Source organism: Eumetopias jubatus, unplaced genomic scaffold (genome assembly GCF_037043125.1).
Source record: "Eumetopias jubatus isolate StellerSeaLion01/CBP00866 unplaced genomic scaffold, mEumJub1_p1.0 scaffold_12, whole genome shotgun sequence".
Taxonomy (NCBI): domain Eukaryota; kingdom Metazoa; phylum Chordata; class Mammalia; order Carnivora; family Otariidae; genus Eumetopias; species Eumetopias jubatus.
The window spans coordinates 112571918-112586053 of record NW_028274818.1 but is presented as its reverse complement, the minus strand read 5'-3'; the positions used below and the strand labels follow the sequence as shown (position 1 = coordinate 112586053).

The 14136-nt window shown below is 40.6% G+C and overlaps 1 pseudogene; it reads left to right on the top strand.

Annotated features, from left to right (window-relative positions):
* Positions 1-10197: 10197 nt before the first annotated feature.
* LOC148162915 (deoxyribose-phosphate aldolase-like) lies at positions 10198-11290 on the top strand (annotated as a pseudogene).
* Positions 11291-14136: the final 2846 nt, after the last annotated feature.

Genomic DNA, 14136 nt, shown 5'->3' with positions numbered 1-14136 from the left:
ACTGGGATCCCAGAAGAAGAAGAAGAGAGGGGCAGAAGGTATATTGCAGCAAATTATAGCAGAGAACTTCCCTAATTTGGAGAAAGAAAATGCATCAAAATCCAGGAGGCAGGGAGAACCCCCCTCAAAATCAATAAAAATGGGTCAACACCCCGACCCATTTTTTTAAAGATTTTATTTATTTATTCGACAGAGACAGAGACGGTGAGAGCAGGGACACAAGCAGGGGGAGTGGGAGAAGGAGAAGCAGGCCTCCCGCTGAGCAGGGAGCCCGATTTGGGACTCAATCCCAGGACTGTGGGCTCATGACCTCAGCCGAAGGCAGCCTCTTAATGACTGACCCACCCAGGCGCCCCAACCCATTTTTAATAGTAAAACTTACGAGTCTCAGAGACAAAGAGAAAATCCTGAAAGCAGCCTGGGAGAAGAGATCTGTAGCCTACAATGATAGAAGTAGTAGACTGGCAACAGTCCTATCCACAGAGACGTGGCAGGACATAAAGGACTGGCATGATATTTTCAGAGCACTAAAGGAGAAAATTATGCAGCCAAGAATACTGTATCCAGCTAGGTTGTCACTGAAAATACAAGGAGAGATAAAAAGCTTCCAGGACAAACAAAACTAAAAGAAATTACAAACAACAAACCAGTCCTACAAGAAATATTGAAAGAGGTCCTCTAAGCAAAGAGAGAGCCTAAAAGTAACATGGACCAGGAAGGAACAGAGACAATATACTGTAAGAGTCACATTACAGGAAATACAATGGCACAAAATTCATATCTTTCAATAGTTACCCTGAATGTAAATGGGCTAAATCCCCCAATCAAAGGACACAGGCTATCAAATTGGATAAAAAAACAAGACCCATCGATATATTTTCTGCAAGAGAGTCATTATAGACCCAAAGACACCCCCAGATTGAAAGTGAGGGGGTGGAAAACCATTTACCATGCTAATGGACACCGAAAGAAAGCTGGGGTGGCAATCCTTATATCAGACAAATTAGATTTTAAAACAAAGACTCTAATAAGAGATGAGGAAGGACACAGTATCCTACTTAAAAGGTCTATCCAACAAGAAGATCTAACAATTGTAAATATCTATGCCCCGAACATGGGAGCAGCCAATTATATAAGGCAATTAAAAACAAACGCAAAGAAAAACATTGACAACAATACAATAATAATGGGGGACTTTAACACCCCCTTCACTGAAATGGAGAGATCATCTAAGCAAAAGATCACCAAGGAAATAAAGACTTTAAATGACACACTGGACCAAATGGACTTCACAGATGTATTCAGAACATTCCATCCCAAAACAACAGAATACACATTCTTCTCTAGTGCCCATGGAACATGCTGCAGAATAGATCACATCCTAGGTCACAAATCAGGTCTCAACCAGTACCAAAAGATTGGGATCATTCCCTGCATATTTTCAGACCACAATGCTTTGAAACCAGAACTCAATCACAAGAGGATAGTTGGAAGGAACTCAAATACATGGAGGCTAAAGAGCATCCTACTAAAGAATGAAAGGGTCAACGGAAATTAAAGAAGAATTAATGGAAATAAATGAAAATGAAAACACAACTATTCAATATCGTTGGGATGCAACAAAGGCAGTCCTAAGAGGAAAGTATATGGCAATACAAGCCTTTCTCAAGAAACAAGAAAGGTCTCAAATACACAATCTAACCCTACACCTAAAGCAGCTGGATTAAGAATAGCAAATAAAGCCTAAAACCAACAGGAGAAGAAAAATGATAAAGATCAGAGCAGAAATCAATGAAATAGAAACCAAAAGAACACTAGAACAGATCAATGAAACTAGGAGCTGGTTCTTTGAAAGAATTAACAAGATTGATAAACCCCTGCCAGACTTAGCAAAAAGAAAAGAGAAATAACCCAAATAAATAAAATCATGAATGAAAGAGGAGAGATCACAACCAAAACCAAAGAAATACAAACAATTATAAGAACATTTTATGGGAGGCGGAGCAAGATGGCGGAGGAGTAGGAGAACTAGATTTCTTCTGGTCTCAGGAATTCAACTGAATAAGGATCAAACCATTCTGAACACCTACGAACTCAACAGGAGATCAAAGAGGAGAGTAGCAACAACTCTCTGAACAGAGAAGCGACCACTTACTGGAAGGTAGGACGTGCGGAGAAGTGAATCCGAGGCGATATTCGGGAGGATAGACGGCGGGGGAGGGGCCTCCGCCGGCCGCTTCTGGCAAGTGATAGAGCCGCGGAGCACAAAATCGGACCTTTTAGAAGTTGGCTCGGCTGAGGGACGTCGCTGTAGTGGCTAAGCAGGGAGTGGATTCCTACCGGGACAGTGTGGTCTCAGGACCCTTGGGGTCACAGAAAGACAGGGGGTGCCTGAGTGTGGCAGAGCTCCCAGGTATCTGAGCGGGGAAGCCGGCTGCAGAGACGGAGCCGAGGCGCGGGCTCTCAGCTCGGGGTTGCCATAAACTGTGATCAGCGGCCCAGTCGGGCCACTGCTCCTGCAGCAGGGACCCAACAAGCGGCAGAGCCAGGGAGACTCCCCATCCTACCCTGGGAGGAGCGGTGCGGGAGCGCACCACAGGGATCTGCTGGGTTTGGAGACTCCACACGGGGTCAGATGCCAGAGATAGCAACACTCGGTCACAGGTCGGGTGAGCACGGAGTGCGGCTGGAGACCGGGGACACGGAAGTGACTGCTTTTCTCTGGGGGCACACTGAGGAGCGGGGCCCCGAGTTCTCAGCTCCTCCGGGTGGAGATTGGGAGGCCAGCATTTCTGCCCTGGTCCTCCAAAGCTGTACCAAGAGCTTGCAGGGAACAAAAGCTCCTGAGAGCAAACCCGAGCAGCTTGCTTAGCCCGGACCGACAAGGGCGGGGCAATTCAGCCTCCGGCAAAGACTTTTGGAAACCACAGCAACAGGCCCCTCCCCAGAAGATCAGCACGAACAGCCAGCAAGCCAAGACCAAGTTTACCAATCAAGGAAAATGGGAGAACTCCAGCGCTAGGGGAATACTGCACATAGAATTCATGGCTTTTTTTTACCATGATTCATTAATTCATCAAAGTTAATTTTTGTTAACTGTTTTTTTTTTTATTATTCTTTTTTCCCTTTTTCAACCAACATCTTATCAAACCCTTTTTAAAAAAAATTATTTTTCATTTTTAGAGTCATATTTTATCCCTTCATGGTAGTTACCCTTATTTTTGGCATATATATATAGGTTGTTCTCTCTTTAAAATTTTGAGATACAGTTTCTTCTAACAGATCAAAATATACCCTAAATCACTAGTGTATGGCTTTGTTCTAGTCTCCTGCCTGATCACATTCTCTCCCTTTTTCCTTTTTTTTTTTCTTAAATCTTCTTTCTTTTTTCAAACATCTTCTTATCTTATCAAGTCCTTTTATAAAATCTTTTATAATTTTCATCTTTACAGTCATCTTCTATCCCTCCATTGTATCAACTCTTATTTTGTACATATATGTCTTTCTTCATTTAAAATTTTAGGAGGCACTTTTTTGAACAGACCAAAATACGCACAAAATCTAGTATGTGGCACTAATCTATGCACTAGCCTGATCATATTTGATCATATTCTGCTTTTTTTGTATTGTCCTGTTTTTGTTGTTATCTTTTTTTTTCTTTCTTTTTTCTTTCTTTCCCTTTCTTTTCCCCTGGTTTCAGGTCTTTTCTGATTTGTATACAGTATATTTGCTGGGGACGTTGTAAACCTGTTAGCATTTTGTTCTCTCATTCATCTATTCTCCTCTGGACAAAATGACAAGACGAAAGAAATCACCTCAGCAAAAAGAACAAGAGGTAGTACCGTCAGCCAGGGACCTACTCAATACGGACATTAGTACAATGTCAGACCTAGAGTTCAGAATCATGACTTTAAAGATACTAGCTGGGCTTGAAAAAAGCGTGGAAGTTATTAGAGAAACCCTTTCTGGAGAAATAAAAGAACTAAAACCTAACCAAGTCGAAATCAAAAAGGCTATTGATGAGGTGCAATAAAAAATGGGGGCACTAACTGCTAGGATAAATGAGACAGAAGAGAGAATCAGTGATATAGAAGACAAAATGATGGAAAATGAAGAGGCTGAGAAAAAGAGAGAGAAAGAACTACAGGAGCACGAGGGCAGAATTCGAGAGATAAATGATTCGATAAGACAAAACAACATTAGAATAATTGGGATCCCAGAAGAAGAAGAGAGAGAAAGAGGGGCAGAAGGTATATTGGAGCAAATAATAGCAGAGAACTTCTCTAATGTGAGGAAGGAAACAGGCATCAAAATCCAGGAGGCACAGAGAACCCCTCTCAAAATCAATAAAAATAGGTCAACACCCCGACATCTAATAGTAAAACTTACGAGTCTCAGAGACAAAGAGAAAATCCTGAAAGCAGCTCGGGAGAAGAGATATGTAACCTACAATTGTAGAAACATTAGACTGGCAACAGACCTATCCACAGAGACCTGACAGGCGAGAAAGGACAGGCAAGATATCGTCAGAGCACTAAAAGAGAAAAATATGCAGCCAAGAATACTATATCCAGCTAGGCTGTCATTGAAAATAGAAGGAGAGATAAAAAGATTCCAGAACAAACAAAAACTAAAGGAATTTGCAAATATGAAACCAGCCCTCCAAGACATATTGAAAGGGGGGGCGCCTGGGTGGCTCAGTTGGTTAAGAGACTGCTTCGGCTCAGGTCATGATCTTGGAGTCCCGGGATCGAGTCCCGCATCGGACTCCCTGCTCAGCGGGGAGTCTGCTTCTCCCTCTGACCCTCTTCCCTCTCGTGCTCTCTATCTGTCACTCTCTCTCTCTCAAATAAATAAATAAAATCTTTAAAAAAAAAAGAAATATTGAAAAGGGTCCTCTAAGCAAAGAGAGAGCCTAAAAGCAGCAAAGATCAGAAAGGAACACAGACAAATAAAGCTAACAGTCACTTTACAGGCAATACAATGACACTAAATTCATACCTTTCAATAGTTACCCTGAATGTAAATGGGCTCAATGCCCCAATCAAAAGACACAGGCTATCAGATTGGATTAAAAAACAAGACCCATCCATATGCTGTCTGCAAGAGACTCATTTTAGACGCAAAGACACCCCCAGATTGAAAGTGAGGGGTTGGAAAACCATTTACCATGCTAATGGACATCAAAAGAAAGCTGGGGTGGCAATCCTTATATCAGACAAACTAGATTTTAAAACAAAGACTGTAATAAGAGATGAGGAAGGACACTATATCCTACTTAAAGGGTCTATCCAACAAGAAGATCTAACAATTGTAAATATCTATGCCCCGAACATGGGAGCAGCCAATTATATAAGGCAATTAATAACAAAAGCAAAGAAACACATTGACAACAATACAACAATAGTGGGGGACTTTAACACCCCCCTGACTGAAATGGACAGATCCTCTAAGCAAAAGATGAACAAGGAAATAAAGACTTTAAATGACACACTGGACCAAATGGACTTCACAGACATATTCAAAACATTCCATCCCAAAGCAACGGAATACACATTCTTCTCTAGTGCCCATGGAACATTCTCCAGAATTGATCACATCCTAGGTCACAAATCAGGTCTCAATCGGTACCAAAAGATTGGGATCATTCCCTGCATATTTTCAGACCACAATGCTTTGAAACTAGAACTCAATCACAAGAGGAAAGTCGGAAAGAACTCAAATACATGGAGGCTAAAGAGCATCCTACTAAAGAATGAATGGGTCAACCAGGAAATTAAAGAAGAATTTAAAAAATTCATGGAAACCAATGAAAATGAAAACACAACTGTTCAAAATCTTTGGGTCACATCAAAGGCAGTCCTGAGAGGAAAGTATATAGCAATACAAGCCTTTCTCAAGAAACAAGAAAGGTCTCAAATACACAACCTAACCCTACACCTAAAGGAGCTGGAGAAAGAACAGCAAATAAAGCCTAAACCCAGCAGGAGAAGAGAAATCATAAAGATCAGAGCAGAAATCAATGAACTAGAAACCAAAAGAACAGTAGAACAGATCAACGATACTAGGAGCTGGTTCTTTGAAAGAATTAACAAGATTGATAGACTCCTGGCCGGATTATCAAAAAGAAAAGAGAAATGACCCAAATCAACAAAATCATGAATGAAAGAGGAGAGATCACAACCAACACCAAAGAAATAGAAACAATTATAAGAACATATGATGAGCAACTCTATGCCAGCAAATTAGATAACCTGGAAGAAATGGGTGCATTCCTAGAGATGTATCAACTACCAAAATTGAACCAGGAAGAAATAGAAAACCTGAACAGACCTATAACCACTAAGGAAATTGAAGCAGTCATCAAAAATCTCCCAAGAAACAAAAGCCCAGGGCCAGATGGCTTCCCAGGGGAATTCTATCAGACATTTCAAGAAGACCTAATACCTATTCTCCTGAAACTGTTCCAAAAAATAGAAATGGAAGGAAAACTTCCAAACTCATTTTATGAGGCCACCATTACCTTGACCCAAACCAGACAAAGACCCCATCAAAAAGGAGAATTACAGACCAATATCCTTGATGAACATGGATGCAAAATTTCTCACCAAAATACTAGCCAATAGGATCCAACAGTACATTAAAAGGATTATTCACCACGACCAAGTGGGATTTATCCCTGGGCTGCAAGGCTGGTTCAACATCCGCAAATCAATCAACGTGATTCAATACATTAACAAAAGAAAGGACAAGAAATATATGATCCATTCAATAGATGCAGAAAAAGCATTTGACAAAGTACAGCATCCTTTCTTGATGAAAACTCTTCAGAGTATAGGGTTAGAGGGTACATACCTCAATATCACAAAAGCCTTCTCTGAAAAACCTACAGCGAATATCATTCTCAATGGGGAAAGGCTGAGAGCTTTTCCCCTAAGGTCAGGAACGCGGCAGTGATGTCCACTTTCACCACTGCTATTCAACATAGTATTAGAAGTCCTAGCCACGGCAATCAGACAACAAAAAGAAATCAAAGACATCCAAATCGGAAAGAGGAAGTCAAACTCTCACTCTTTGCAGATGATATGATACTGTATGTGGAAAACCCAAAAGACTCCACCCCAAAACTGCTAGAACTCATACAGGAATTCAGTAAAGTAGCAGGATATAAAATCAATGCACAGAATTCAGTGGCATTCCTACACACCAACAACAAGACAGAAGAGAGACAAATCAAGGAGTCGATCCCATTCACAATTGCACCCAAAACCATAAGATACCTAGGAATAAATTTAACCAAAGAGGCAAAGGATCTGTACTCAGAAAACTATAAAATACTCAGGAAAGAAATTGAAGAAGACACAAAGAAATGGAAAAAGGTTCCATGCTCATGGATTGGGAGAACCAACATTGTGAAGATGTCAATGCTACCTAGAGCAATCTACACATTCAATGCAATCCCCATCAAAATACCATCCACTTTTTTCAAAGAAATGGAACAAATAATCCTAAAATTTGTATGGAACCAGAAGAGACCCCGAATAGCCAGAGGAATATTGAAACAGAAAAGCAAAGCTGGAGGCATCACAATTCCGGACTTCCAGCTCTATTACAAAGCTGTCATCATCAAGACAGTATGGTACTGGCACAAAAACAGACACATAGATCAATGGAACAGAATCGAGAGCCCAGAAATGGACCCTCAACTCTATAGTCAACTTATCTTTGATAAAGCAGGAAAGAATGTCCAGTGGAAAAAAGACAGTCTCTTCAACAAATGGTGTTGGGAAAATTGGACAGCCACATGCAGAAGAATGAAACTGGACCATTTCCTTACACCACACACAAAAATAGACTCCAAACGGTTGAAAGACCTAAACGTGAGACAGGAGTCCATCCAAATCCTAAAGAAGAACACAGGTAGCAACCTCTTTGACCTCAGCCGCAGGAAATTCTTCCTAGAAACATCACCAAAGGCACGGGAAGCCAGGGCAAAAATGAACTCTTGTGATTTCATCAAGATAAAAACCTTTTGCACAGCAAAAGAAACAGTCCACAAAACCAAAAGAAAACCGACAGGATGGGAGAAAATATTTGCAAATGACATCTCAGATAAAGGGCTATTATCCAAAATCTATAAAGAACTTATCCAACTCAACCCCCAAAGAACAAATAATCTAATCATGAAATGGGCAGAAGACACGAACAGACATTTCTCCAAAGAAGACATCCAAATGGCCAACAGGCACATGAAAAAGTGCTCCACATTGCTCGGCATCAGGGAAATCCAAATCAAAAACTCAGTAAGATACCACCTCACACCAGTCAGAATGGCTAAAATTAACAAGTCAGGAAACGACAGATGCTGGCGGGGATGTGGAGAAAGGGGAACCTCCTACACTGTTGGTGGGAATGCAAGCGGGTGCAACCCCCCTGGAAAACAGTATGGAGGTTCCTCAAACAGTTGAAAATAGAGCTACCCTACGATCCAGCAATTGCACTACTGGGTATTTACCCCAAAGATACAAATGTAGGGATCCGAAGGAGTACATTCACCCTGATGTTTATAGCAGCAATGTCCACAATAGCCAAACTGTGGAAAGAGCCAAGATGTCCCTTGAGAGATGAATAGATAATGAAGCAGTGGTATATATACACAATGGAATATTATGCAGCCATCAAAAGGAATGAGATCTTGCCAATTGCAATGATGTGGATGGAATGGGAGGGTGTTATGCTGAGTGAAATAAGTCAATCAGAGAAAGACATGTATCATATGACCTCAGTGACATGAGGAATTCTTAATCTCAGGAAACAAACTCAGTGTTGCTGGAGTGGTCGGGGGTGGGAGGGATGGGGTGGCTGGGTGATAGATATTGGGGAGGGTATGTGCTACGGTGAGCGCTGTGAATTGTACAAGACTGTTGAATCACAGATCTGTACTTCTGAAACAAATAATGCAATATATGTTAAGAAAAAAAAGAGGAATAAGATAGCAGGAGAGGAAGAATGAAGGGGAGTAAGTCTGAGGGGGAGACGAACCATGAGAGATGATGGACTCTGAAAAACAAACTGAGGGTTCTAGAGGGGAGGGGGTGGGGGATGGGAAAAAATGAAAATGAAAGCCAATATCACTCAAGAACATAGATGCCAAAATCCTCAACAAATTATAAGGAAACTGAATTCAACAATACATCGGGAGAATCACACAACACAATCAAGTGGGGTTTATTCCAGGGATGCCAGGATGTTTGCACATGTGCACATTAAACATCAGGATACACCATCTTAAAATAATAAAAGATAAAAATCATATGATTGTAACAATAGATGCAGAAAGAACACTTGACAAGATTCGATATGCATGTATGATAAAAACTATAAACCATCTGGGTATATGGGGAACATAGACCATATTTGAAAAGCTCACAGCTAAAATCATACTCAAGGGTGAAAAGCTGAAAACTTTCCCACTAAGATCAAGAACAAGACAAAGATTTCCACTCTCCTCACTTTCATTCAACATAGTATTGAAAGCCCTAGTCAAAGCATTTAGACCAAAAAAAAGAAAGAAAGATAAAGAAACAAAGAGAGAGAGAGAGAGAAGAAAGAAAGAAAGAAAGAAAGAAAGAAAGAAAGAAAGAAAGAAAGAAAGAAAGAAAGAAAGAAAGAAAGAAAGAAAGAAAGAAGGAAAGAAGGAAAGAAAAAGAAAGAATGAAAGATAGAAAAGAAAGAAAAGAAAAGATGAAATCCAAATAGGAAAACTGTCACTATTTGCAAATGACATACTATATATAGAAATCCCTAAAGATTCCACCAAAAAACTGTTAGAATAAATAAATTCAGTAAAGCTGCAAGACACAAAGTCAATATACAGAGACCTGGTGCATTTCGTTTTTTTAAGATTTTATTTATTTATTTGACAGAGATAGAGAAACAGCACAAGGAGGGTGAGCAGCAGAAGGGGACGGAGAAGGCGACACCCCACTGAGGAGGGAGCCCAATGAGGTTCTTGATGCCAGGACCCTGGGATTGTGACCTGAGCCAAAGACAGATGCTTAAACTGACTAAGCTACCAGGTGTCCCAACTTGTTGCATTTCTGTATAGTGATGACAAACTTCCACAAAGAGAAAATAAGAAAACAATGCCATTTACAGTTGTATCAAGAAAAAAAAATCTAGGAATAAAAGTAAGAAATGAATCAACCCGCAGTTCTGAGGCATGCAGAATAAATCCAGGCTTGCAGAACAGTGAAAAAGGAGTGGGAAGCTGCTTGGCTCCTGAAAGCCATTACCTTTATAGGTCTTACTACACTTTCAGACGATGACACATCATCCAACGTTCAAAGGCTCTGTTATAAAGCCAAATATCCAATCCGGGAAGCTCTCTTAAAAAGTTTAAATATGTGTGATAAAGGCCTTATGACCACTGTTGTTTATGTCTACACCATGCAGCTGTGTGATGCGGTTAAAGCACTGAAGGCCCCAGGCTGTACCATCCCAGTGGCTTCCGTGCCCACTGGCTTTCCAGCTGGACAGACTCATTTATTTATTTATTTATTTATTTGAGAGAGAGAATGAGAGATAGCACGAGAGGGAAGAGGGTCAGAGCGAGAAGCAGACTCCCTGCTGAGCAGGGAGCCCGATGTGGGACTCGATCCTGGGACTCCAGGATCATGACCTGAGCCGAAGGCAGTCGCCCAACCAACTGAGCCACCCAGGCGCCCTGGACAGACTCATTTAAAAACACGATTGGAAGAGATCAGATTGGCTGTGGAAAATGGAGTTATGGAAATCGATGTGGTGATTAATAGGACCTTGGTGCTGACCGGCCAGTGGGAAGCCCTGTGTGATGAGATTCGTCAGTTTTGCAAGGCCTGTGGGGGGCTCATCTCAAAACCATCTTAGCTACAGGAGAACGTGGATCTCTTACTCATGTCTATAAAGCCAGTATGATCGCAATGATGGCAGGATCAGACTTTATTAAGACCTCTACTGGAAAAGAAACGGTAAATGCCACTTTCCCAGTAGCTATAGTAATGTTATGGGCCATTAGAGATTTCTTTTGGAAAACTGGAAACAAGGTAGGTTTAAACCAGCAGGAGGCATCCGCAGTGCCAAGGATTCCCTTGCTTGTCTCTCTCGTGTGAAGGAAGAGCTGGGAGATGAATGGCTGACGCCAGAACTGTTCCGAATAGGTGCCAGTACTCTGGTTTCGGACATCGAGAGGCAGATTTACCATCACGTTTCAGGAAGATAGGTGGCCTATCATGATCTTCTGATGTCTTAAATCTGTGACCAGTTCCGGAAAAGTGCTTTACAGCAACATGTAAAATGTGTTTTTCTACGTAATCGCTAAAATTGTTTAATTAAAACATGACGGAATGAATAGATAACTGACTTTTTTCCCGCCTTAAAACTTTCACTGAATTTAATTCAAAGAATAAAAGAAAAAATCAACGAATCCATACATGGAATTCTTTTCAGGTGCCTCTGAGTGGTCCTAATTACTTGAAGATCTGTTTTGTTAATTTTGTGAAGATTTTCTCCTAAAAATTCTGAATAAAATATTAATCATAGCTTTGACAGCATTAAATACTAAGGGGGGGGGGACGTTAAACTGCCCAAGAAACGTGTCTTTAGTGAAAGAAAACGTAGCATCCCTGAGCTGCCGGCCATACTCTGACGAATTCAGGAGTCACTGACTTGGCACTAACTTCCTGCCATGAAAATCTGTCTTTAATTTTTGCAACAGATATGCTCTCTTATTAATTGTTTTGTTAATGAAACTCTTGTCAGTACATGATACTAGTCTATTGCATTTTTTAAATAAAAAAATCTCTGTAGTTTATTTTTTTGGAAAAATAAAATTGTATGGTGCTGGCCTAGAAACAGACACACAGGTCAATGGAATAGAATAGAAAGCTCGGAAAATGATAATCATAGCACTTTTGGCAAAGTTTACTCATTAGAGTCAGTACATTAAAGGTTTATTTAAACTTAGCTCTGATATTATTAACTCTGAATGGGAATTAATATTTATTAATATTAATTAATCAGCTGTTTCAACAGCTGATTCCAATAAATGCTTCTGTTTAAACATGTTTTATATAAATATATATTATAAAATAAGGATGATTTAGAATGCACATTTTTAAGAAAACTTAAAATCACTTTAATAAAACTATCATGGAGAAGGAAATATAGATATCCATCATCACAACTGATAGCATCACAAAAGATGACAATCACACACAATCCGTATTTGATGGAAGGATATAACATGACTTGAGAAGTTCTGCCCAAATGTTTAACCTTTTGGGAGCTATAGATCCAGCTACTCATTTAAAAATCACATGTCAGAGAAGTGTCCTAACAAATAGTATGACATGTAATCAATGAAGTCCACACTGCGTATATTCTTACGGGAAAAATATTTTCTCAAAGGAAAACGCTAAGACAAAAGCGGAGGAAGGAGGAAGAGGAGGGAGAAGGAGAAGCAGAAGCAGAAGCAGAAGAAAGCTGAGAAACTAACCCACACAAGCTATGGTCTTAACTGACGACACAGCAGCAGACAATATGCAGTGCGGAAAGGACTGACTCTTCAGTGAACTGCACTGGAAAACCACACGCTACATGCAGAAGAATGGAACTGCATCACTTTCTTACACAAAAATTTAAATGGATGAATGACTTGAACATAAGACCTGAATCCATAAACCTCTGAGAAGAAAGCACAGGTAGTACGTTTCTGGACATGGTTTTGGCAAAGAGTATTTTAGATCGGACACTAAAAGCAAAGGCAACAAATGCAAAAATAAACAAGTAGAACGACATGAAATTGAAATCTTCTGCACAGCAAAAAAAAAAAAAAATACTAATAAAAAACTTAAAAGGTGGACTACCCAATGAGAAAAAATAACTGCAAATCATATGTGTGAGAAGAGGCTAATATCCAAAATACCCAAAACACTCATACAAATCAAAACAAACAAACAAAAACCTGTATAAAAAATGGGGAGAATATGTGAACGGATACGCTCCAAAGATGGCACCCAGGTGACCAACAGACACAGAAAACGTTGTTCAACATCACAAATCATCGTCAGGGAAACATAAGTCAAACCTGTAATCCACTATCACCTCACAACTGTTGGGACGGCAATGGTCCCAGAGACAGACACCAGGTGTGGTCAAAGGTGTGTAGACAAGGGGACCCTGTGCACTGTTGGTGGGAATGTACATTGGTACAACCACTGTGACAAACAGTATAGAGGTTCCTGAAAAAATGAACACAACTACCACATGACCCAGGAATTACTCTACTGAGTATTTATCTAGAGAACACAAAAACACTACCTCAAGAAGATAGATGCACTCCGTTGTTCACTGCAGCATTATTCACAATAACCAGACATAGAAACAGAGACCTTGGGAGCATTATGCTAAGTAACTCAGACACAGAAAGACAAATACCAGATGTTCATGGACGTTCCACATGGAAAAATATACTGAACGCATAGATACTGAGAACAGACTGGTGGTTGCCAGATTCGGGGATGGGGGGCACGGAAGGTGGTCAGAGGCACAATGTTCGAGTGATAAAATCCGTAAGTCATGGAACATTCTGTGCAGCATGGAGACTAAAGCTAACCCAGCAGGATGGGGTACAGTTTCCCCCACTATTTGAAAGTACATTGATCTTAGGAAAACTTTCACAGCAGAAATGGTGTAAACCAAGGGAGGAATTACCATTCATTTATACAGAAAAAATAGTGAGCAAGCTCAGACTCCAAAAATGACTTCTCTTTGGCTTTCCTTAGGCCTCAGGACACAAATTCCTAATGGATGGAGATAAAGCACAGCTGATGCTCACAGACACAATTCAAAGCGCTGGGGGCTGGACATGGTGAGCGGTTCCCAGGAAGGAGCTGGTTGTGGTGTTCGCCACCTCTACAGTGGCTCCCAGCAAAACAGATGCTGAACGCGATGCTCAGTTTTTGACTTTTTTCATAAGAGGGAAATCCTCTTCAGGTTTCTTCCTGTTACTGAAGCCAGGCAATGACGTAGATCTTTCAAAGAAAGCCAGTGTCTCACCGTGAACTTTTAAAAAGTGGGGAACACTTGTACTTGAAA